The sequence below is a fragment of the Catharus ustulatus genome, chromosome 1 (assembly GCF_009819885.2).
Source record: "Catharus ustulatus isolate bCatUst1 chromosome 1, bCatUst1.pri.v2, whole genome shotgun sequence".
Classification (NCBI taxonomy): Eukaryota; Metazoa; Chordata; class Aves; order Passeriformes; family Turdidae; genus Catharus; species Catharus ustulatus.
In genome coordinates this window covers 102,555,656-102,582,357 of record NC_046221.1, presented here as the reverse complement: position 1 = coordinate 102,582,357, position 26,702 = coordinate 102,555,656, and the positions used below count along the sequence as shown (strand labels likewise).

The 26,702-nt window shown below is 39.6% G+C and overlaps 1 long non-coding RNA gene across 1 annotated transcript in view; it reads left to right on the top strand.

Annotated features, from left to right (window-relative positions):
• Window positions 1-13,120: 13,120 nt before the first annotated feature.
• LOC117001592 overlaps window positions 13,121-26,702 on the top strand; it is a 32,700-nt gene continuing 19,118 nt past the window's right edge. The window contains exon 1 of the long non-coding RNA XR_004419070.1: window positions 13,121-13,176. This is a non-coding gene — a long non-coding RNA (uncharacterized LOC117001592). The remainder of the gene's footprint in view (window positions 13,177-26,702) is intronic.

Genomic DNA, 26,702 nt, shown 5'->3' with positions numbered 1-26,702 from the left:
AAAATTCTTTCGAGTGTTCAGAGTCCTCAAATCCCATATGGAAGAAGATGAGAACACATCTGAGGAAAGCAAATAGGTAGAAGTAGACTTGTATGTTCTGAATCAAAGAGAAAATAATGAAATTTCATTGTAAGCATAGCCTCATAATTGAAAGCAGGATATTGTCCATAAGGTATGAGGAAATTAAACCTCTAGAAAACTCCAGTCACTTTTTGAGTCTTAAACTCATGAACAAAATGTCCATGCATGAAAATTAACAGCTAAGGGCTCAGCAAAATTCAAATGAAACCTCCTAATCTTTCATGCAAAAAATGGTGGTGAACAGGGCAATACTTTCAGGTGTCCTCCAAGCAGAAATTCAATTTCAAGTGCCTTTATTTGATCCCATTGTGTTATGGATTACTAAGCCTAAATCTTGAATTACAAAATAAATTACCTATAATTACTTCTGTGAAGCGTGTTACACACAGTTCTTGTTGAATCATGGAGCCTTAAGACAAGACATACTTATGCATCTGGTGAGAAGGCCTAGAGAGAATAGTTTACAGTAACAGCCATTTTTCTGAATTCCTGAGCATTTAGTAGAAAAACTTGGAGTTTATTTTTTTGATTTAAAATATTTCTAAGGTGAAAACACAGATAATTTCTTTTGTGTGTGCTACCTTGGCTAAAGGTTATTTTACTAAAAAAATATTTTTATCCTCGGTTTTAGTTTTTTTGTTATGTTCCCCCCTCAATTGTTCTTTGGAAACCTTATTTATAGAAGCAAATATACAGTTCAGAAAATGATGTACCTAACATCCCGTCAGCAGAATTTCACAATGTTGCCCCAGATGGGTATTGCCATACTAGTCCTTTTATATTTGTATGGAGACCTCAAATTCAACCTGCCCCTCTTAGCTTAAATTTTGCTCTTATAACTAAATCTTTTAAAGATTAACCTCCCTGAAAAATTAGCTTTTATATTTTTCAGCATATGTCTTAATATAATCTTTGCTGACATAATTTTACAGAAAGGATGTTACCTCAGCAGAGGGGCAGAAAACAGATGGTACAAGAGTTCTGGCTATATTTTCAGGAATTTTGAATCTGGCATGTAGTTCTATCTGGAAAACAGTGTGGCAGAGGGGAAGAAATTCAGAACATAAAAATATTTTATGTCATTCTTCTCCAAATGAAATTTTTTATTACCTTATTTTGAAACTCAGTTTGGTACTATTTTAAAAATAGGGTGAACAGCGCATTTGATGAAATGTTTAGGAAGGTGTTATTTTTTCCATCATGCTGAAGTAATAAGGACAGAGAGGCACTTTGGATCAATGAGGAATGAAATGGAGTCATCAATAGTATACATTATTGATGGATAATGAGTACTCTCACTGTGCAAGTACAGTAATTTCACGATTATAAGCTGCACCATTTTGACTAAAATTTTTGTCCGAACCCGAAGTGCGGCTTATAATCAGGTGCAGCTTATATATGGACAAAGAACAAAAAGTTGCTGTTTTAGTTTGGAGGACAGGTGTCTGCTGAGAAAGGCAGGAACTTCTCTTTGAAATGGAGAATGTAAACACCCTCCCTCCAAATTATTATAATTTTGCAATCAAGGGGCTTTCAGGCAAAAATATGGGAATTAGGAATAACAGTTCTTTTCTAGGGAAATTAAAATAGAAATACAGTACTACAAAGAAACAAACTCCAAACCCTGACAAAGTCAGAGTACAACCTGACACCCTGTCAGGCAGGGTGTTGGTAGCAATCCCATTAAATGGTGTTTGCAGTCCTCCTGCAGTGACAGATGTGACTCAGTTGGAGCAGTGCTCCTGCAGAAGGTGCAGTTTCCCTCTGGAGGTCCAGTGGTGATGTGGAGAAATCCAGTTTTCCTCTGGAGTCCAGTGGAGAAAGGGGCTACCCTAATGTCCTAAAACCTCTGGTTTTGTCTTGGTAAGAAATGTTGGGCTCTTCTCCCTGGCTGGAGCAACTTCCAATGGGATGCAGTAATTTTATCAGTCACACAGTGGGACTCAATGGGCCATTAGCAGAAAATGACTTGCTGGAGGAAGGATGGGTTGTAAAAAGATAAAGAACAATGCCCCAGCTGGTTTCAATGGATGGCCCATTAGCAGAATATCTGCCGTTGAGATAAGGATCACTGCCCCCACCCTCAACAGATGGTGATAGAATAGATACCTTTTATCACACTCTGTATTGTAACCCAAGACAGTTGCCAACACCCGGACGTGCAGCTTATAATCAGGTATGGCTTATATATGGACAAAGAACGCAAAGTTGCCAACAACCAGAAGTGCAGCTTATAATCGTGAAATTACTGTAATTGGTATTTTCAGAAAGCTTCTGGCTAAGTTGTATCGAGAGCAGAATTCAGAGGCAATGGTAACTTCCTTTGGTACTTCATCTTCTAATTTCTTCGGATGACCCCTCCAGAATTATTGAATTTTGTTTTGAAGGTTACTAACATAGAAGAATTATAACTGATGTAACTATGTCTCTCATATTTACTGCATTTTGTCATGGGTCTTAATAAGTACTTCATTGCTCTATGTCTTGCATATAACAGTTTTCATATTAGTTGTATCTACTAATTAAGTGTTGTAGAGCTTACAAAACTGTTATTATAGATAACCTATCTCTCTTTTAATATTCATATATACAGAGTATGTTTTCTGTGATTCTTCACACATTATTTTGAATACTTGATATTTAAAACATGTCCTATCTCATTTCAGCAATTGGTTCTCTATTTTTCAGGTCCAAAAGAAAGTTTTAGAACCTTCTAGGATTCTTGGGATCATTTATCTACATGGTTCACTTCTACACCTATTCTCATACTTACATTGCGAATGCAATTAAGTCAGTCATTGTCACTGAAAATGCAGTGATATAGCAGTAATGAATCACTAATTCTGTAGCTTTCATGCCATTAAACTGTGTGTAACTGAGCAGCGCAGAGAGTTAGGGGTGGAGTAGGACCTGGCACATATTCAGGAAAATGCATTTCCTTTTTCAAAGTGAAATGCTGGGTGGCTTCACTCATATTATTGCTGAGGGGACCCGCCTAGCTGATGGGAGCACTGCAAGCCCTGCACCATCAGGGGAAGAGCTGGGGTGTGGAGGAAGTTACAGTAAATTCACGAATACAAGCCGCACTGACTATAAGCCGCATCTCTGGGTGTTGGCAAATATTTTGGTTTTTGTCCATAGATAAGCCGCACACGAATATAAGCCGCTCTGTCGTTCGCAGCGAGGACCCGCGTGCAATTATTAACAGAACGGCGGGAGGGCGGGGTTTACTGGCTGAGCTAAGGCTGTGCAGGCTCGGCCCGCTAGGGGCCGCTGACGGGGCCAGATGGCCCAGCCCGGTGCTGCAGCTCGGGGCCGGCCGCCGCTGCCCCTGGGCTCAGTCACCCCGGGTCGGCGCTGCCCCGCGGTGGCAGGCAGGGACGGAGCTTCCCCTGCTCCTACGGCAGCGGCGGCGGGCGGGGACGGAGCTTTCCCGCGCCCGTGGCGCCGGCGGCGGGCAGGGACGGAGTTTCCCCGCTCCTGCCGCGGCGGCGGCGGGCGGGGACAAAGCACCCCGTCGGCTCCCCGAGCCGCGGCAATGGCGGCGCGCGCTTCCCCCCCCTCCCCGGGCCGCAGCAATGGCGGCGCCGGCTTCCCCCCCCTCCCCGGGCCGCAGCAATGGCGGCGCCGGCTTCCCCCCCCTCCCCGGGCCGCGGTAGGGGCGGCCCGGGTCCCCCCTCTCCTCCCCGGGCCGCGGCAATGGCGGCGCCGGGCCCCCCCCCGTCTCTCCCCTGGGCTGTGGCAGAGGAGGAAAGAGAGCTCTCCCGCCTCTCTCCCCGCCCCCCGTTCTGCCTACACGGAGCCAGGCTCCACCCGCGGTGCAACAAAGTAGCGATTTGTAACAATCGCAAAATGCCGACTTTGCAGCTGCTCGGCTCAGCACTCTGGCAGGCACTTCTGAGGTTGTATTAGCCGCTCCTGATTATTAGCCGCATTTCCGGTTTAGGAGCAAAATCTTAGTCAAATTGGTGCGGCTTGTATTCGTGAAATTACTGTAGTTTGGAAATTTGTCAATGCTTCAATCCCAGCACCCTATGAAATAATTGTCACTCTACTTGATTAAGAAACAATGGTACCACTTTACATTTTCCACTAAATATCTCAAACCCCTTGCAAATACCATTACACTCAAGTGTTCACTAATAAGAATAAATAGTGTTTAATAAAAGTGGAACATGCAGCAAAATAAATAATCCTATTTTCTATTATTAAGTCACTTTCTGGATTTCTCACTAAAGTTATGTTAGCATTTTTGAATAGATTTTAACCAAGTAAATGGCTCAAGAGAGCCCTGGTTAATAATATATAGGAAATCTACTGCAAAACTAGAAACAGATCAGAGGTGACCACGCTTTTGACTACCAGGGAGATGATAACAGCTTGCAGAAAGCTTCACTACTTCAGCTGTGTCTAGTTTTGTAGAATGAATAGTGTGGCATCATATGAATGATTAGTGTGGGTCTCGTCATTCTGGAATGATTCATTCCCTCACACAACTGGGGTATTGGACTGTCCAGCAGCTCCTGCCCTGGGACAGCCTGTGCCAATGCAATTGTATGCTCTCACCAGTCACAGGCAGGGGAAGAGCCATAATTGCTCCTTTTTTCATTTGGGCATGTCATTCTGGTCTCAGAGGGATTGATGGGACAAAGTCCATCTGACAGCTGCTTACTGGTCGTGTCCTTTGGGGGTCAGTTCTTAGGATGATTCTGTGTAATTTGCTCTTAATGAACTGAATGATGAGGCACAGAAGATATTTGCTGTGCTCTCAGCAGATGATAGTGGGCAGGGCTGCTCTTCAGACGGGTCTTTGTGGCCTGAAAAAATGCAGGTACTGTGAGAAGTCGAATATGACCAGGTAGAGTCCTGCATGTGAGATGGAATAGCCCTGTGCACAGATACAACTGGCAGATAATTAATTGGAATCCAGCTTCAGAGGAAAGGCCCTGGGAATCATGGTGAACAACAAACTGGCCATCAACCAGCAGTGTGTCTTTATACTGAAGAAAGCTGGTTGCACTCTGGGTTGTATTAGCATGACTGTGACCAGCAGTCAAAGGGAGGTGTCTCTTCCCCTCTGTATTGATTGTGAAATCGATTCTGAAGTACTGCATCCCATTTTGGACTGGGCGGTGAGATGCTCTGGAGCACAAGGTGTATAAGAAAAAGCTGAAAGGATTTGGTTTGAATGAATCCAGCTTTTAACTAAAAGCTCTGAGAAGAAAACACGGAGACACAATACTGTTACTACTGTCCAGATCTGCCTAGTGGGAGACAGTGTAGGAGATGGAGTGAGACTACTCTTGGCGACACATGGTTTTGAGATGAGAGATGTAAGTTGTTAGGGGGGAATTTTCTTCTAGACGTGATGATTTTAGGTAAAATTCTATGTAAGAAACAGAGATATTTATTTTTAATCTTGAGGATGGTCAGACACTGGAAAAAGTTGCCCAGACCATCTTTGGAAGTTCCATTATTCCAGAGATTGATTCAGCTGGACAAGAACCTGTGCGACTTACTTGAGGTGGACCATTGTAGAGCAAGAAGTAGAAGTAGATGACTTTGAGAGGTCCCTTCCAGACCGAATGATTTTGTGAATCTTTCTAGGTTTGTGTAGTCTGATGTCATGACAGTATGCCCACAGTATGTAGGAAGCTGCTTATTCTATAAGTTATTGGTTTGAACCTTAAAAATGAGAGTTATACAGTAACTGAGCAATTATGACCATGGCGTACAGCTCTGTTTTCTGTAAGGCTGTCAGACCCTCTATGGTTATTTTAAATTGCAGTCCACTGGAAAAAAAATTGAAAAAAATCAAATTATTGATTATACTGTAGAGCTGACTGATGGAAGATGACACCAATCCCACTTACTTTCCTCTCTTCCTGATGTCATTGGGACTATATCAGTTTTCATTACAGGAGTTCCTATTTTTACAGTTATGACAACTTTCCTGCAAGGTTTCTCATGCTCGTTTGATTCTGTTCTCTTGAACTGATGAAATGACCTCAGTGCTCCAAAGCACATCATTCTTCTGTTCACATCAGTCGATTTTCTTCCTGTCTCCACCCATTCATGGTTTTGTGGCTGTCTTCTGTAAATGACTGGCTTTGTGGTACTCACTCCAGGATGCTGCAGCTTCCCAGCTTCATTTGTCATTTGCGTACAAGATATATAAAGCAGGCTACACTGCAAATCTTACAGTTTAACACTTGTACCTGCCACTTCCTAGTTCTCTGATTGTGAATCACATATATTGAAAATAAATCCTTGCACATTTGGGTTTCTTCATTGTTTCAAAAATGTTTGATCTGTGTTATCACAGTAGACACAGCTCTGCCTTTACGAGACAGGAAGCAAGAAATATTAAACAAATGAGAGGACAAAAGTAGCAGCTCCACTGAGGCAGCAGGGCACTTTGCAACAGAAACTACAAGATGGACTAACAGGCTCAGTATATTTGTCAAATAGCTGATAGGTTTATGCCCGGCTCCCCAGTGCATGAGAGATGTGTCTATAAGAACTGGAGCAATAATTTCACATGTATCTAAGTCCAAACAGAACACTCATCTGTGAAAATATGTTCCAACTGTGTTCGTGCTGCAGAGAATTAGAGGCTGAAAGCAACCAGTGGGAAAGTAAAGTCTTTTGAATGTTTCACAGTTAAATTCTAACTTCCCTGTAGTTGGTAAAATTAAAATTTCTTCTTGAGATACATTTAATATTGTCACTGTAAAATAATGCCAGGCTCAGGTCTAGTTAGGTGTTCTTGGGCTGCTGCTGTGGGTTTGCTAGGCAGGAGAACAATGTTTTACACTGTGGTGGATAAATGGGGCATTCATGTGTAACAACATGATAGCTTGGGGGTAGATAACCTTAGGATGGGCTAGAAGAAAATAGCTCTAAAGCTAGAATCATACTTAGTGTGGTGACACACTTTTAAAGTACAACCTGTATTTTCACCCATTAAGGTTAGTAAATGAATGTAGAAAACCTGCAAATCTCTTCAGCGTGGAAATACAGTACCAGGACTGCGTGTAGGATTAGGAGAAGGGTGTGTCCTTTCTTTGTTCTATTATGCAAACCAGACAATACATTCAGTAATTCAATCTAATCAGACTTTCACAATCAGGTGCTGGCATAGAACTATAGCAAATATTTCCTGAACCTTAGCCAGCCACATTTACAGCAATTGAGAAAAAATATGACATGGTAACCCCTTCACTGCCTGTGTCCATCACATGAGAAGCAGCAGTCCTATGGACCCACTTTGATCTGATAGGTCATAGCTGCTTACCATGGCAGAAGAGAAATTGCTGCTTATATTTTTACTTCTGTCAAGGTTTCTCCACAACCTCCCTGGAACAGGTCTGTTCCCACACTGCAGCCTGGTGAGAGGCACCCAAGGTCACCATCAGAGCCCTTTGAATGTTCTTTTTTAAGGTTCATTGCTAATGGATCTTCCTCTGGGAGCCATGAGGATGTTTATTAGACATTTGTAGGTACCTGATCTGTCTTGCTGTCAACTGCAAAACAGTCTTCTAAATTACAAGCAAATCAAGGCTTTTAGCAAATGTATTAAAAAATTAACAGAAGATTCATGTGAGTTTTCTACAACTGCTAGAAATACCATCCAATAACGTAATATCACAGCTTTGCAGAACAGGCTGTTAAAATGCCATGGCATGGGCAGAGACAAAATTAATTAATGAATTAACAAAACCACTTGCAATGTAGAAAGTTCTACTAATGCTAAAAATACTCCCAAAATGTAACTGTGAAATGTAACAGCACTGATTGATTCACTTTTTAAGTGATTTAAGACAGCATTCAGGAACACAAAGAAAATGAATGTTTCAGTGAATGACAGACATTACAGTATCTGTGCAAGGAATGATTCGACCAGCAAAATGATCCCTGTGCCAGAGTCTTTAAACAGTAGAGGTCACAAATTTTCATGACTGTTACATGAAAAAATCCATTTCAGAAATTAAGTTCTGGATGGATCTATGTATGCATGCCATCTTAAAATGGATTCTGCTTCCTGGGAAGGTCTTTGCCATCCTCAAATCACTCAGAGATGCAAATTTACTACCATTCTCTAGTACTGCTTTTCTATTCCTGAGAGATTCTCAGTCCCAGCTGCTTCCCTCAACTCTTCTTTGATGACTGGAGCCAGTTAAAAGCATAAACAATATTCATGACCCTCTGCAAATGAAAAGATCTCAGGTTTCTGACATTAAATCTAAAATTCTTGCATGGAAGTGTGTGTGGGTGTGCAGCCTAGAGATTAAATGAAATAATTCTTACCGGCTTCTGTTGAGCAAATTAAAGTAATAAATACATTTAATTAAATGAATATGTTCAAGGGTATTAACTGCTTACAAAAACTGTATTGAAAAAAGCAGTTAAAATCATTATTGGAAATACTTCTATATTTTCTTGTTATTCTCTGTGAAAAGTTAGCAACAATAAGGAACAAAAAAAGATTTAACATGGTACTTCCAGTCCTTGACTGCTGGGAAAAGTTCTTCATTAACTTCAAGAGCATTTAATTGGAGAGCAATTTATGTCTTTTTTATCCTCAGTTTCAATTTTCTTAATTTTTAGTTTCAATGTGTCTTTCTGGGGGAACATCTCATCTCTTTTCACCAGTTTAACCACGGTACTAAAGCTGTGGGAGCCCCTGCTGCTTAAATGCAGCCTGAACTGGTGGTTGAGGACATTGTTTCACACTTGAGAACACTCTTTATGTAACTGTGCCTCACTGCCTCTGGCAGAGTAGAGCCACGAGGAATGAAACTACTCACATGTTGCAAGTGGTTTTTATTCTCTTAAATCCCCAGATGTGATGGTGTAATAAGACACCTGAATTTGGGGTAGATTTAGCAAGTTGGAGGAGGATGAAAGTTGCAGTGGAATAGGTATAATTTAGGCGTAGTGTCCTGAAGCTGTCAGACTGTCAAAGCAAGAGTTCTTTGATTCAAAAATCAAACAGCACTCCTTACAAGACCATCATGTGTGAACAGTAGCTCAAGCGAAAGAGGCTACCTTCTAGGTAAGATGTACTCATCTTGTTGTGGAATCCTGTGTTTTTTGCAAGGTCTGGCAGCTATTACTGGTAAAAGCTTTCCCACTGTTTCATTTTCCCTTCATTTCTGTTAGAGTCTTTAGAATTCACACATGTGATCTTTCCCTCCTTAATTCCTTTTCATCCTTTATTTTGAAAATCTAAAATGCTCCCTAATTATTTAATGAGGTTTACATTAATAGTTTCAATTGCAAACTTCTCACGATATGTCTTAATTTTTTTGTTCTGGCAGACAGTCTAGGATTGCGCTCCCCAGTCATTGAGACTAACTACCAAACCTGGTTCTAATCAGAAGTAAAAGTACTTCTGAGAGTGGAGCTGCACAGACATATTGACTCCTTGTTTTTATGAGAATGAATTAAGTTTCAGAATCTGGAGGGGTCTGTAGTGCACAGGCACGGTAGGGAAACATGTATGAACCTAAATGTGGCCACTTCTACCACACTGCTCAGCCCAGTCAAGATTGTCTTGGGCTGGTTTTGTAGTTTGAGTTTTTTTGGGGGGGTGGGAATGGGTGGGTTCTGTTTGGTTGGCTGTTTTTTTGGGTTTGGTGGTTTTGAGGTTTTTTTAATAAAAGTTACTCTTTCAGGTTAACTGACTTAGTTTTCTCAAGGTATCTTTCTCTTATTTTTCTGTAAGGCAACTACGGGTGACTCATGTGGGTGGATCAGGATGATCCTATGCTTTGCAAGTATTTTCAATGATCTGGCAGCACCTGTGACAGAGTTTATTGGTGGAGACCCAGCAGATAATTTCTGGCCAGATTTTAGTTTAAAAAGCAGAATGAAATTAATGACCCTTGCTGCTTCCACCCTGCTTTAGTGATAAAAGGTTTTAACAAATTAAATGAAATTCATCCAACTATTTTGCTTAGCATGGCCAGAAATGTATGTGTTACTAACCAGGTAAGGACAATTATCCTCGTTGCTGTGTCACTTGCATATCACTCTTATGCATATATCCAGCCCTGAAAGAAATAATCAGACAAATGCATATAGATATGCACCCTGGAAACAAAACTATGTACCTTACTATTTAATTTAATAGACTTGTACAATAATAAGATAAAAAGAGTTCTGGTTTACTTTTAATTGAATTACAGAAATAATATCACTTAACTTTTATTTCATCCTATACACTTAAAAAAAATAATCAGAGAATGAACAGATTATTGCATAAATGGAAACTTAACTGTTTGTGATTGAACTGAGAGAAAAACTGGTACTCTAAGACAAGCAGCCTAAAGAGATGGTGCCTTATGTAGATATTGACAAACAGAAATGGGATAAAGGGATCTGTTTGGAATCCCACTTGTTTATGACATGGAGCAAAAGAAATAGTGGTTACAGTCAGGCCTACTACATATGGAAAATTTGTTCTCTCCTTCAGTTTTGCAGTTGTCCCCTTCATCTTCTCAAGAGTGCTACAGATGTGCACAGGGCATACATTTTATCCATGGAAAGGTGTTGGAATGAGAAAAAAGGGTGATTTGAATTTCTGGATTTTCTCGTGTGAGGATGAACACACCTACACTATTCTGTTGATGCTCAGTATATATTTTCACTGTTCCCAATGCAGCTTATACTGAGGAGGTGCCAGCATTATTAATGTTGATATTACCAGTACTACTCAACACATCATTGCAAACCTCAAATGCTTTTGCTTCGGTGCAGCATCCTCTTCTCTTTACTTCACCATCTATTGCTGCTGGGGCAGCAACTTGGAGGAGGGAATTGTGTTCGTCGTCTCCTTGGTTATCCCACTCCTATGCCTCCCTAAGAAAACCCTGGAGCAGGGTGGAGCAGAACTACAGCACACGTGGAGCAATTGGAAGCCCGAAAATCCTCTTGTGGGACTGGGCAATAGAAAGGACTGTGACAGAGTAAGAGGTCCCAAAAACCTTAAACAGTACAATTTGTAGCTCTTTTAATTCCTGGCTTATGGAGGCAGAATGGGAAGGGCAGGTTGGAAGAAGAGAGGAAGGTGAAAGACCTATGTTCTCACAAATATCAGCTGTGAAAAGATTTGTAAAGTATCATTATACTTTTCTGTTATCAGTATTATGAGAAATATGTGAGTTTTTGCCTATCCATACATCTTAGACTATGTTTAATTTTGGAGCACACAGGGTACATATATTCTGTATCCTTCTGCATGTAAGAAATATCAGATTTCATTACTTGTTTCTGCCCAGCTTGGTGACACCAAAACTTTGTGACTTTGTTTTGAGCAGACTGAAATGAGGATTGAGTTGTGAATAGCAATTTCCCAGCCACTGATAGTGTTTCTGGGCTCAGTTCAATCAGTTCAATTAACTTTAGACAAGAAAGCCAGTCTGATACAAATCTATGTGAATATGATATGCATTTAATAATATGATGCAAACACCAGTATGTAATGGTAGATTTAGAAATGTAGACTATTATAGATACAGATTTAGAGACCTAAGTTCTCTTTCTACAGGAAGTTACAAACCTACAGAAGACTAGTCCAATCTAACTTGAATGCCTTTCATTCTAAAAAGCAGCTGTCAAGGAACTCCCGACAGGGACTTCAGTTCCACAAGACTTAGGGAACTGGAGTCTTTCTTCATACAGTGAATTGGCCAGATATTCTTGTAAGTATGTGATTGTACCCCTCAGGATCTGACCTATAGACTATAAATGTCACTTCCAAACTTTATTGCAGTAGGGAAGAGAAATGACTTCAATATTTTAAAAAGGTTTCTTAGTGAATTCCATCTGCTGCTAGCAAATCACGATAAAAATGGCCAGAACAGCCAAAGTAGTCTGCTTCCACTCATCCAGAGAATTCAGATCATACATATTCATATACCCCAATCCTACCTCTCTCTCTCCTTCCCCCAGGAAGGCATTGCTTTTGTTTCAGCAGGTGGTGTGCCAAGTGGAACATGGTAGATGACAAAGTGGTAAATCCTAAACTACTATTGTGTCTTTACCTGTCTCTGAAGAGGCTTGTATACCATCAGAATTTTGGCCAGCTGGTGGTTCTTGCATAGCTCTGAAACTGCTTTTTGTTGTTAATAATCTCATTTTTGCTTCTTTCTCTGCTCCAGCACCAGACCAGAGAGCCCTGCTTTCACAGTACCATGCGCTGCTAGTTCAATTTCAATGGACAGTTTCCATGTCCGATGGGTGAAAGCACTAGTTTACAGTTAGAAGTTAATTTTTCTTCTCTTTTTTTAAAAGAAGCCATGTAATTTGGCCAAATCATGAGGACTTGCTAGTTTCAGTGTCAAGTCAGTGGCTCCAAAGACTATAAACTCCAAGTTAAAAGAGTAGAAAAGATAAGTGACTGTAAGATAATTAAGATATAGATGATTTTTTATTTTTTTAATACCAAGAAAAAGATTTTAATGGTAAAACCAGAAAAAAAACCGTCTTGACCTCTTTCACAAGAAATTGTGTTTTGGAATATTTATCTTTTTTTGAACTACATGCTAATGTTCAGCTATAAAACCACACTGGTGATTAGACAGGAATTATTTAGATATTTGATAGTAATTTTATAATTTTGTTCTTGTGGATGAATTTTTATGTTACCAGTAAAACAATATCTTAACTTTGTCTCCCTCAGTTACATCAGTTTAGGTTTTGACCTAATTTTAGTATTAAAGAGCTTCCAAAACTAAAATTGCTGGGAGAAATAAAGCTTTATTTTCATTTCACCCCCCGAACCCATTCTGCATTTTTCTCCCTCCTCTGTACATCCTACTCACCAACAGTCTAGGACTAATAAAAGATCTTTTTTTTTATATTTAAAGTGAATACATAAATTTAAATGTGAATTTATGAGAAACAGTGTTAGATGCATTACAGTATATCAGCACTTAAGAAACTTCTGGGACATTACATACATAGCATCCTTGTTCTCCTAAATGTAAATGTATAGAATATTTCAATATTTTTTTTTTTTTTTTTTTTTGTAGATTCAGGATTTCGCTGACCGAGTTTGACCAAACGCGTCTGGCCTGCTGTGCTTTGGTATGAAATTCTAATCTGAACCTGAAGTTTTCTTGCAGAAAATCAGATGAGGATGCCGGTATCAGGAAAAACAGTTCTGTTGGTTTGCCATCAGCACCCCCTCGCGGTGAAATTTATTATTTTCTTATCAGAAGTCATCTGATAGATTTGCTCACACGGATTAGAAGATCAAAATTCTGGTAATGCCTTATAACAAATACAATCTGTGGGAAAAAAATAAAATTAAGTCCTGCCTGCGAATTTTTAAAAAATATTTTTTTTCCATTAAAAAGACGAGGGGAAAAGACGAGGGGAGGGACAATCCCCTCCCTCCATTTCTTGAATCAAGACTACTTGTAGCAAAATTAAAATATAAAGATGGGAAGTTTAAAATTAAAATAGTGTTTCATTCTCTGACATGAAGCCCTTGTTATTATTTTTTCTTCTTGCAATTGAAACTGAGAATTAAATGAACAAAGAGGGCTTGAACTGAAAATCTGTGTTGAATGTGATCTTTTTAAAAGTATGCTGTGATTCTACTGTTGTCCATTTATTTTACTTCATTTAAATTTTAAAATGATTAAAAATTGTTTCTAACATAATTGGTAATTAAATCTTCTTAGAAAAGGCATAAAAGCATTTAAAAAGCAGACTTGCTTGATACAAGAGGCTGAATCCCACCATTTTCCACTGATATTCAGGCTCTTCTGCTGAGATTAGTTACTTTTAATCAGAATGGATTTGTATATTGGAAGCAGAAAGTACATGCTTAAAGCTGCGATGTCATTTATGCAGTCCAAAATCATGATCAGTTAGTACGAATCTCTGTTCTTTGTACTCTGACAAAATGAAGATGTCAAAAGTAAGATAATTTTATTAATTAGGGGAAATAAAAATGGAGTTACAACACTTAAATTTCTATTTCTACTGTGTATGTCATGTTATGGTTTAGGAGGAACAACCATTTCTCTTTTCGTGTCCACTAAAAGACCTGTGGTTGTGTGTAGCAGCTCTGGTGCACACCAGAGTACCTGTGTTCCCTGACACATCCAATTTTCCTGTATGTGATAGTTTTATAGATTTCCCACACAGAATTGGGGTCTTATATGGGCACTCATTTCAGTGTCCTGTGAAGTCTTATATCTGACACATGGTAAATCTCAAAAGAGCAGTCAAACATCAGCAAGGGTGTACCCCGAAGTCTCATTATAGTCTCAAAGGTCTGCATTTCTCACCTCATTCCATGTGTTTTCCTTCTCTACCTACTATAAGAAAACTATTGCAAACATCACCAAAGTGATGGGCAGAGTTGAAATGGTGTGTATAACAGGTTCCAGACAAGTGTAGAAGAGACTGAATTTGCAAATGCTTTGTTTCTGGTTCTGTGTTTGGAATTCTGAACAGCTCCTGTTTCTTTTCTCTTTGCTGACATTCCCCCAGGAATGAAATCTTCAAATTTTGTCAGCTTCAGCACGGTGTGGCACTCCTAAACATTTCCTGACAATTTGGAGTTGAACAAATGCCAACCCTTTCTACTAACATCTGTATCTGGGTTATGATGGATTGACAACCTTATTTAGTGCTATCGTCATTTATTTGAATGTCTTTTAAGATGTTTTTATTTCCCTTTTTATTAGTAGTAGGCAAAAATCTACCAGCCCGAAAGTAGTCAAGAAGGCATTTCAGGGCATGTATAACCAGTGTGAAAATGGAGGCAGATGTAACTAAAGAGTTAATGAAGATAAGGAATGACATGGGGAGGAGGAATTTGTATCACAACTTTTGAAAAGTATCTCATTTGTTGGTTGATTAATACTGTGCAGCCTACCTTTAGGACACTAAAATATTGGCAATATCTCATATGTCTTCTACTTTGGACAGCACAATGCAGACTCAGTTTGTCATGTTTAGTATTCACTCCCCTTTTACTCGCTCAGCACTCCCAATCATTGTATTAGGAATGTTAGAGGCTACATCCCTAACCTCTCTTATTTTAATCTGGTATTGTAGTCCACGAATCAGTGAATCAGTCTATCTCTGGTTTTTTCTTTTTTTTTTTTTGGTTTTTTTTTTTGGTTTTTTTGTGTGTGTGATAATATAATTTCCCTTGCCATGTCTTCCTGTCTTTCATAAATTTAATGGTCATTTGGGTGAAGAAGTATTTTAGTTGTTTTGAGTGAGTTTCCTGCTAGTGTTTCAACAAGAATTTCCTGGTTCTCTAGTTGCAGGATTTTGTGAATGACAGTTTTATCTTCAGATCTTCCATTGCCTTCACGATTCCTTAAGACCTCTTTAGCTCCATACTGAAGATTCATAGCTTTTCACGTCTCATAAGGTATCTCTCTTGATTGTCTAGCTGCCCTTCTTTGTATCTTCTCTAGTTCCCTCTCCTTCCTCAGATGCAGAAACCAGAACCAGGCATAGCAGCCCAGTCTGGACATGGACAAAATTTCTCAAAATTGCACAGCGATGTCCTGTTCTGAACACCTTTCCCTTCATGTCAAATATTTCATTGGCTTATTTAGGCTATGCTGGACAATGATTTCAGAGAACTGCAAGTGGTGAATATAAAATCCCCTTAAATTACAACTGTGTTTTTATGAATGCAACACTGTGCATGCAAGATTTAGGGTAGATTTTCCTTGTAACACCTTTTTCTGTTAACTCATCGACCACTTTTTTACCCACTGAGAAAGTTTGTCAAGGATTTTTGGCATTCTGGGTTGATGACTTGGCTTTGGGCCACCTTGAAGAGTGGAATTGGCTTCAGGCTTGCAAGTTTTACAGTACAACAGTACAGCAGTACAGTTTCTTCAGCTCATTGATAAAGAAACTGAATGAAGCTGTAACCAGCATAATTCCCTGGGGAACTTGACAGCTGAGTCCTCTTGATCCTGAAAAATGTTCATTAAGCCTTGTCTTTTGATTCATATTAAGCTGTGAAATACTTTATCCCCCTCCAGTTCTGTGGCAACCATTTTATTTAATAGAACCATTTCTAAAAATCACTTAGAAGGAGTCTTCTTGATTTCTTTTATCTACCTGTCTACTTGATACCCCCAGATAGCTCCAGAAGGCCCAGAAGCCAGTGTTTCCCTGCAATAAGTCCGTGCTGGCTGCATTGTTCTGCTTGGAACACTGACTGGCCCTGTTTCACCTTGGCTGGGTGCCCTGTGCCCTCCAAGCTGCCCTATCACTCCCCAGTGGGGCAGGGGAGAAAATAAGATGGAAAACAACCAGTGCTGAGACAGGGCAGTTTATTAAAAGAGAGAGAAAGAAACAAACAGAGGTTTGCGCATACATAAGGGAAGGGAAAAGTTGCTCTCTACTTCCCACCAGAGAGCAATGTTTGGACACTTCCCGGAAGCAAGGTCTCAGGATGGGTAGTGTTATTCTGGGAGGCAAACACTGAGGAACAACAAATGCACCCCCAATTCCTCCTCCCTCCCTTAGCTTTTGTGTCTGAGCTGACATCACATGGCATGGAATGTCCCTTTGGCTAACTTGGGTCAGCTGGCCTGGCCAAGTGCCCTCCCAGGATCTTGCCCACTCCCAGCCTCTTGATGGGAGGATGGGATGTCAGCAGGACAGCCCTGCTCAGCAGTAGCCAAGGCACTGGTGTGTTACCAACACCCTGCCAGCTACCAATGCAAAGCACAGCACTGTGAGGGCTGCTAAGGGAAACATTAACTCTACCTCAGTCAGACCCAATACACATCTATTCTTGTTTTATCCCACAGTTTTGATTTTTTTTTGTTTGAAATGGGTGCACCGACATGTTGAACTCACATTGGTCTTCAGTGTCTCTGATGAGCTACCTATTGATGCACCTCAACTGGCCTGATGTGCTTATCCTAGTGCTTCCACCCTTTGCTGTTTTACATTGTTTTTTTCATTCACACAGTTTTGTGTTTGGTATTCACGAATAGTTATAGATATGGCCTGTAGGTCACTTTTCCCTTTTATCCCACTCTAACACTACCTGCATAGTTCTGGCTTCTGCAAAGTGGCTGGCCCCTTCTCTTCCACTCAGTTTGGCTGTGCACTGAGAGGCCTCTGCAATGATGCTTTCCACAGCCTCTGCCCCCTTTGGAGTCTACAGGAAGTGTCAGTGCAGCGGGTGCACTTTTGGTTATTCCATCAGCCTGCCATGTGGTGGTGTTTTGGTGGCTTGAACTGTGCTTGGCATTTCAGGTTCTGCCTGAACTCCTCCATAGGGAGTAAGTATCAATTTCTCTTGAGAAATGGGATCAGATGTGCTGGGGCAGTGCACCCAAACTGTGTGATCACTAAGGGAACAGTTATTCCAGAGAGACAGAGAAATACCAATTTCCCACAGCGAGTTTACTGTTTACCAGCGCAAAGCTTGAGGAACTGTGTATCAATCTTCACTTAATATAGCTATAATAGTCCATGGAGTACTCTCTTCTTATCTTCCAGAAAATGAAGGAGAAATATCAATTTGCTCAGGAATAGAGAACTTTTGACTGTGTAACTTCAAAAAATACTGCTAGAGAAGAGTTGGCCAAGTTGGGAAAAGCAGCACATGAAAACACCAAGACAGGAGAGCATCCTAAAATATGTCAGTTATCATTCTTAATTACTTTTGATTGACAGTGATTATAAGAAGCTCATAGCTCTGAGCAAGAAAACCCTAGATTAATGTCTGTCCTATTTCAGAAGGCAGGCTATTGTAATTTTCTGAGTTGTAGGAGGAGGAAATCAAAATGTTGTTGCTTTCTTTATCTAACACCAGTTTCTCTTTAAAATGGATATTACCTACAAGAGTCTAAATTTATCTAGCTATGTAGAAACATCTGATACTCAGACAGAAGAAGAATAAAAAAAGGTGTTAAATAGGGCAGAACAGAGAAAATGCAAAGCTACAGTTAAAATAAAATAAAATTAAAAAAAAAAAAGAAATGTTTTTTTCTGGATTTCTTTTCCAAAACATCTAAAATCAGGAAAATGAAAATTGCTGCAAATTCATCTAGTGATATGGTGAAGGAATATATCTCGCATCTGGGTGCTATCTTGTGTTTGACTCTTTGCCATAATCAGGTGACAGATGGACTTCTCAGCTGATCATTCTCAGGCAACTATGAAAAAGGAAACAAGACCTGCATTACCCCCATCTCAGTTACAGTAAATTCATGAATACAAGCTGCACTGAGTATAAGCCACATTGCTGGGTGTTGGCAAACATTTTGTTTTTTGTCCATAAATAAGCCGCACCTGAGTATAAGCCACTCTGTCATTCGCAGCGAGGACCCGCATGCAACAAAGTTGCCAAATAGTAATCGAACCACGGCAGGGTGGGGTTTACTGGCTCGGCTCGGGCCATGAGGGCTCGGGGCTGCCAACAGGGCTGGGTGGCCCAGCTCGGTGTTGCCATTCGGCGGGGCTGCTCGGGGCCGGCTGCTGCCACCGCTGGGCTCGGTCACCTCGGCCCGGCGCTGCCCCGTGGCGGCAGGAGGGGCACAGAGCCCACCGGCACCTGCGGCGGTGATGGGAGGTGGGGATGTAGCCTACCTGCTCCTGCAGCGGCGGCACGTGGGGACGGGAGCCCCCCGAGCCGCGGGGCCAAGCAGGAGAGAGCCGCTGCTTCCCCCATGCAGTGGGGCCAAGTAGGAGAGAACCCCTGCCTCCCCCAAGCCGCGGGGCCAGCAGGAGGGAGCTGCCCCGCCTTCTCCATCCCCTGAGCAACTCCACCTGCTGCGCAACAGAGTAACCAATTTGTAACAACCGCGTAAATGCCGGGTTTTACTGGCAGGAGCTCAACTTTGCAGTTTGCACTGACTTGGTTTGCACTCCCGGGATTGAAAATGTCAGAAAATTATTCACATAGTGGCTACTCCTGAGTATAAGCCGCATTTCCGGTGTGGGAGCAAAATTTTGGTCAAAACGGTGCGGCTTGTATTCGTGAAATTACTGTACCTTCATTTTCCCATGCTGTACTGCTTAGCAGGAATACTTCATGCATTGCTCACAAAGATTGTGGATGTTCTAGAACAGAACTGAATTTTTAATTTGGATTTTTTTACATTGTATCTATAGAGAGCTTCTGCTACCAGATTGTCCTGTGTAACACATCTCTCCACCTCATTACCAAAAAAGGAATAAAACAAAACAAACACTGGTTTAGATTAGCTTGCTTTGAACTGTATTTAAAACTGTTGTATCTTTCTGAAAAAAGCCCTTGTATTTATTTCATGCAAAATATTCCATACTAATGTAGTAATTTTATTTTGCTGCCTTCATGTCTGAGGAATTGACTTATTTCAGCATGGTCTCAGACACAATGCAGAGAGGTAAAAATACAGAACATTAAAACCCTTGCTTACATAGCTGGCAAGATGAGAGGTTTTAAAACTTCTGTCTGAAAAAAAAGCTCCAAAGAAGCAATACCTACCCTTTTTTGTTATTTTGTTAACATATTTTTTTCCACAGAATTTCTCAAAGTAATTCCAAAAAGTTTGCTATATTAGCCCATGAAATTTGTTTGCTCTACAAATTATTAAAAATTACACCAGTTCTACATTAAGAGCAATATGTTATCCTTTTATGGCAACTGAAACTGGTGGCTTACTAAAAATATCTGATTTTAAGCTAGTTCTAGGTCTATACACCGATGTTTAATACATTATTACATTTCTTCCGCATTTCTCAATTAACAAAATCTTTCTCCTAACAAAGAAATGCTGGCATAATGCAGTCTGTTTTATGCCTTCTAATTAAGTGGACCTCTCAAGGGTCTCATTTCCTGCAAAATTAGAAACCACATTTGTGTGAATACAGTGAAAGAAGGTCAACAGCAGGAACTGAAAACATTTTATTTCAGAGTACAGTAATTTCATGATTATAAGCTGCACCATTTTGACTAAAATTTTGGTCAGAACCCCAAGTGCGACTTATGATCAGGTGCGGCTTATATATGGACAAATAATGAAAAGTTGCTGTTTTAGTTTGGAGGACAGGTGTCTGCTGAGAAAGGCAGGAACCTCTCTTTGAAATGGAGAATGTAAACCCCCTCCTTCCAAATTATTATAATTTTGAAATCAAAGGGCTTTCAGGCAAAAATATGGGAATTAGGAATAACAGTTCTTTACTAGGGAAATCAAAATAGAAATACAGTACTACAAAGAAATAAACTCCAAACCCTGACAAAGTCAGAGTACAACCTGACACCCGGTCAGGCAGGGTGTTGGTAGCAGTCCCATTAAATGGTTGCTGCATCCTCCTGCAGTGACAGATGTGATTCAGTTGTGGCAGTGGTCCTGTAGAAGGTGCAGTTTCCTTTCAGAGATCCAGTGGTGATGTGGAGAAATTCGGTTTTCCTCTGGAGTCCAGTGGAGAAAGGGGCTCCCTTAGTGTCCCAAAACCTCTGTTTTTATCTTGGTAAGAAATGTTGGGCTCTTCCCCCTGGTTGGAGCAACTTCCAATGGGATGCAGTAATTTTATCAGTCACACAGTGGGACTCAATGGGCCATTAGCAGAAAATGACTGGCTGGAGGAAGGATAGGTTATGAAAAGATAAAAAACAATGCCCTGCTTGGTTTCAATGGATGGCCCATTAGCAGAATATCTGCCGTTGAGATAAGGATCACTGCCCCCACCCTCAACAGATGGTGACAGAATAGATACCTTTTATCACACTCTGTATTGTAACGTGCGGTTTATAATCAGATGTGGCTTACATATGGACAAAGAACGAAAAGTTGCTGGCACCCGGAAGTGCGGCTTATACTCAGAGCGGCTTATAATCGTGAAATTACTGTACTTCATAACATGGACATTTCTGCATTTCCTTGTAATGCAGTTTAAGACTCTCTAGTGGAGATCAGATTCAGCTTGGGTTCCCCTGTGTAAGGAATTATTCAGATGCAGCATCTTTCAGACAGATGATTATTTCCGCCAGCCTTAAATGAAACCCTCAAAAAAGTACTCAAATTAAACCTTTTTTATTCTTAATTTCCAAATAACTCTGAAATAACCGCAGCTTCATTTTTCAACAAATGTTGTTTCTTCCATTGAACTCAATTAAAACACATGTTGAAGTCATGGCTTCAGGCATGAAGAACTTTTAAAAACCTCTCCTCTGGGTGATACCAGCACAAACTCGTTCCCTGTACCAAGACTATTTGCCTTGCTCCAGAGTTACCATGTTTATTGCACTTCCTCATGAAAACTGTAGGACTTGCAACTTACAGGTGCTACTAACTACAGTGAATTCTGAGGACTCAACACTCTCATCTTTTCCTATAACACAAGTAGTTTCAAAGGCCCTTAGTCTGTCACAAGGAAGCCTGGGGACCATGGTAAATTGGGTCTGTGGAGGAGGCATGTGGTTCCCTGGTATTGCAAGGGAGCCACCAGTCAATTTTAGTCTAAACAAACTCTCAGTTTCTTTAAGTTCTCAAGTCAAACATTCACGAAAATTTCCAAACTTGTTCTTATCATAAAGTGAAAAAGCAATCAAGACCAATGTTTGTATCAGTAGCAGTATTTCATCAGAAGAGTGCACTGGTAATGTGATGGAGAGAGGCATGTATAAAGTGTCTTTTAGCAAATAATGACTGCAGTTTGTTAAAATCCTTGTTGAATATTTTTAAATAATGACATTACTGCAGGCAAATTCAAATTAAGAACTTTACTTGAAAATACAGGGAATTGAGATCGCAAGCTGATGGGTTTTAGTTCTGTTATGAAAGTGCTTCTATCTCAAATTTTGAATTTAAATCAATATAACCTTAACCTGCAGAAAGAGAAAACTGTAAGGAGCAAGCACTGTGCCAACTTTGAAAGTAGGACAGGAACTAAATGTAGAATTCAGCATGATATGATATTTCTTAAAGGTAAAATTGTGGTCATGCTGAGATGTGTGATTGACAGTGGAAAATATCTTTGGACTACTGAAAGATCAATTTTAATTGGAATTTAGGTCAGATGTAGGAAAGTAACTTTTAGTAACCAAAAATTTATGCCTGAAACTAACTCAAAATAACGATGAAAATCACAGGATTCTAAGGCCTAAGGTGACCTTAAAAATTCTTACAATCCATTTGACTGATCTTAGGCAGGATTAACTATAGCTAACCCACTTCTGATATGTCTAACCTGTTCTTGAACCTTCAGTGTCAGAAAACTAAGTTTGCTATCACTAACTACTTTCGAAATATTATTATTCTTAGCTTTAGAGAGCTATGACATTCTTTTCTTTCCTTACTTGAAAACGAAATATACTTGTTCTGTCCTTTCCAGATATGGAGAATAATTCTTCCCATTTCTTTGCAGTTACTTTATTAAGAATTCAAGAACCAGCTTGCTTATCTTTCCCTCAAGAAATCTGAACAATTCCAATTTATTATCTTTGTTTCCTTATAAGAAATGATTTCCAGACCATGCTGTTAGACTTTTTATGACAGTATCATACTTTAAACTGAGCCCAGTACCTCAGGACAGGTTTGTTTATTTATGAATAAAACAGAAACTTTACTACCTGTGTATTATATGTTTTTGTTGTTACTGTTTTTGTTAAGAGATTTGTATTGGTTATATTTAGATATTGTGCTTGAGAAAGTCTCCCATTATTCTGAGATATTGTTTTCCCAGATATGGTCTCTGTTGTACCTTGCTGCAGCTCTCATCTGATTTGTATATGAAGCTGTTGGGGTGCATTTGAGCCAGGCAACCCATAGCAACTGGGAATGCTGAGATAGTCTCTCATCTGGGGTGATAGGTTTTGTAATTAATTCCTTGTTCTTATAGGACTCACAATCAGGATTTTCAGACAATCCCACTGTCCACAGTCCCTTGTTTTTCATGAGTGCTCTAAAAATCAAGACACAAAGTGAGTGAAACATGAATTACAGGACATAGGTGTCTAGAATGGTCTTTCAGAAGCTGCAGAGTTGTTGAGTATAACTTCTATTGAAAGGTCCTCTAAACCCTCAAACCTATGACTACCAGTCATTGCTAGAGCAAAACTAAGAACAATTTTTATTTTTCTCTTTTCCAGTTAGTGACAATATCTTCCTTATGAAACTGAGATATTCAAGGGTGACTTCATGACTTATAAATGCATAAGCAGTCTCAAAGCTTCTGAATTTGTGACCTCTTAACTGCTCCCCTCCCAAGTGAGTCCTGACTTTAGCCCAGTTGGTAGAGAGAGGGCCTTTTTGTACTAGTATGGGCAAATATGCATTGAAACAAGAAAGATCTATCAAAGAGGTAAATTTTGGACAATAGAGGAAATTTAAGATGTTCCAAGTATATCCTTAGGAAAAGAATTTGGATTCTAGAATAAGCATTACATCATTACTGGTCTTCTTTTTTTTTTTTAAACATTCTTCAAAGATTTCAGGAGTCATTGAAAGAATAACCTTGTAATGTCTATGAGAAGGGCACTTTATAAACCTGTGCAAAGCAGGAAAACATTGTCCTTGCTCAGATCTCTTGTAACAACTTAAGATTGTATTGATGACAAAAAAACCTGCCAGCAGGTCAAACTCCTATCCTCTGTGATTTGTGTCTGTCATGTTGGCCTGGACTGCCTCACTGTTGTTCCCTAATCTGTCCATATTGATTTGCTCTGTCTTATATGTAGATGTCAGTCTTTGTGGGACAGAGATTAAGTTTTTATACTATATTTTTGCTTAGGATGTCCAGTGAAAAAGATCAATAGGTACTATGATAATAGGAATTATAGCAAATCCTGTTGCTGTTTTCTGTAGTTCTGCTATATATTGTATGTCCTGACAAATTGATTCTATCAGAAATGCTCTCAGTATAAGAGATTCATTCAGTCATATTGCATATGATTTTCCAGTTATCTTGTCTGCATCTACTGAAATTTGTTTCGATTAAACAAGGCAGTTCATCACCCAGACCCTGAGCAGATCAGTTTAATGCTGAGTTTAGTCCTGTTTCAGGTGAAGGAGGGACCAGGAAACCTCAAGAGAACCTTTCCACTCCAAATTATGTAATGGTCTACATTCGTCTTTTTGCTTTTAAAATAATTTTTCATTATTGTTACAATAAACTTTAGTTAGTGAGTTGCTTTATTTTCGTCTTCTGGGCAAAGATGCTGCGCTGGTGGTTGCATGGGTTGCGTCACTATTTTGTCTCTTTTCTGCTTAAGGGAGTGTCACAGTGGTTTAATCTTCTGGTTTCAAGGATATAAGGCTCCCTAATGTCAGATCCTCAGATTCTTTCACTGCTACCTCAGACCCTCACTCTTTTTAGAAAAATAAACTGAAGTTTCTATGTATGAATTTTTCAGCTGTCACATTAAAACTCCAATGCCTTAACTGTTGGGACACTACACCCTTTTTTCCCCTCCATCCTGCTTCATGCTTTTTGTATACAGAAAGTTAATTTATAGTTAAGTCTCAGCACTGGTCCAGCAATATATGCTTCTCAAAACATGTAGGAAAAAAAATCCCTCTCTTGAAAGGATAAATTTGATAGCGTGTTTTAGTAAGTGGGATAAATAAGAAAAGCTAGTATATTATTGGAAGCTTTAGAAGAAAGGTAGAAAGCAACAGTGACTGACCTTAAAAAAATCAATTTTTTAACAATCATTTATTGGATAAAATGTCAGAAAAGATTAAAATAAAGAACTTTGATTCTTCTGCATAGGATTTTTTAGATTCTTAAAGTCCAAGCTTATTCTGCCTGTCAGGAGTACAACTAATGAAGGGCTTTCAGAGGACTTTTGCTGTGATCCTTTGGCTTATAAAAGAAGAGTGAAAAAGGAATATTCTGCTTGTTCCAGTAGTGATCTTCAGCTATTCCTACAATGCCTTGGCTCAAGCTGCTTTGCAGCTGCTGCACAAATTTGACTTGGCATGACAATTAATGATTTGACCTTCATCCCAAGTTTACTTTGTGCTCACAAGAGCAGTGGGTAGTGATGAGGAATATGATTTTGTTCCTAGTGGCAATTAGGTTGCTTGGTAGCCATAGTGCTACTTACAAGGGGGAAGTCTTATCTAACCATCTGTAAACTTTGCTCAGAATATTTATAGCATTTCTGGACTGTCGTTCTTGCTCCCTCTGTGGTCCTTCTTTTGTTCTCAGCAAGAGATTTAAGTGCTCCAAACTACCACTGGATCAAACAATGTCTGTAATTTGTACCAGTAAATAGAAAATCTAACATGCTCCTTGTGAAAATTAAGGATAGCTTTATGCAGGTAAAAAAAGTCTGTCTGTACTGCAGGATTTAGAACACTGACATATGGAGAGGTGACTTACACACCTTTAAAAGGATGTGTGTATTCTACTGAATCCCTTAGGACTAGCTGCTGAGAAGGAAGAAATCAAAAATAAAACAAAACAGAATAAACAGACTTGTGTTTTAGAATTACTTGGCAAATTCTAATTCTCAAAACAGTAAAAAGGTCTCTCAAAGTGAGAAAATGTCACCCCGTGTTTCTGCACACCAGAAGGAAAGACACAGGAAGAGGCAGAGCGTCTCAGCTGAGTTACTAGAAAAGAAGTTACTAGAAAAGATTCTGTGGCTGACGTTTTGATTGTTTTTCATAATATAATGTAAAAAAAAAAATAATTATTCCTTGTGTCTGCAACTTACAGCTGATCAGCTTGCCCTGGTAGCAGCTGGACAAATGAATCAGTAGCTGCGAAGAACATTTATGTGCATTGGGCTTTAGTCCATCTGGACAGCCTATTTCAACCTGTGTCTTATCAAAGTGCGGCATTCCTGCATGAAGATGTTTTGAGGCTTCATTTCATTCAAGGTGCAGAACTTAGTGGTTAGATATTTAATTCTCCTCTTTGCTTTAAAATATGTGTATGCATCCCCCCCGCCACCCCGCTCTGTATTTATAGCCATATCCATATCTATATTGATGTAACTATACCAGCATCTGTGTGTATGTGTAAATATACATATATATGTGTGTGTATGTAGGCAGGTATGTAGGTACATTTGTGTGTATTTGTACACTTACTATGCAGATACACATGTTCAGATAAAGGCTTTAGAGGTTAATATCCTTTGGCGATTTTTATTCTATTGTAAAGATCTATCTTGTTTTGAAAATTCTTCTGTAATATTGCTCTGCTTTGAAAATAACAGTATGTGACCACATTTCAGAGTTTATGGAAAATGGACTCTGAAATACAGAGTCAGGAGCGGTGGATGGAATTTTGATCTGCTCTGTGAGAACATAAGGATATTTCAACTGAGAAAAATAATTTGATTTTCCTTTCCTGATGCCTGTCTTTCAAACAAGAAGGCTTTAATTATTTCTTTTTGCTTCATGCAAGCCTGGTCCAAAGTTAAAATTTACAGTTCCTCAGCTGTATCTAATATATACCTCAGTCCTTTGCTGGATTTAGAGCACTGTGTGAAGGTACTCAGGATAACTTTCCTTGACCTCCAATGTTCTGCCCTAGAGTTTCTTACTCAGCCTTTCTGGAAACTGGTTTCAAATCACTTCCTTATTTTGAAGGTATCCGTGATTATTCTTTAATTTTGAATATCTCTCTCCTGTGTTCAAATTAAACCCTTTAATCTGATCTCC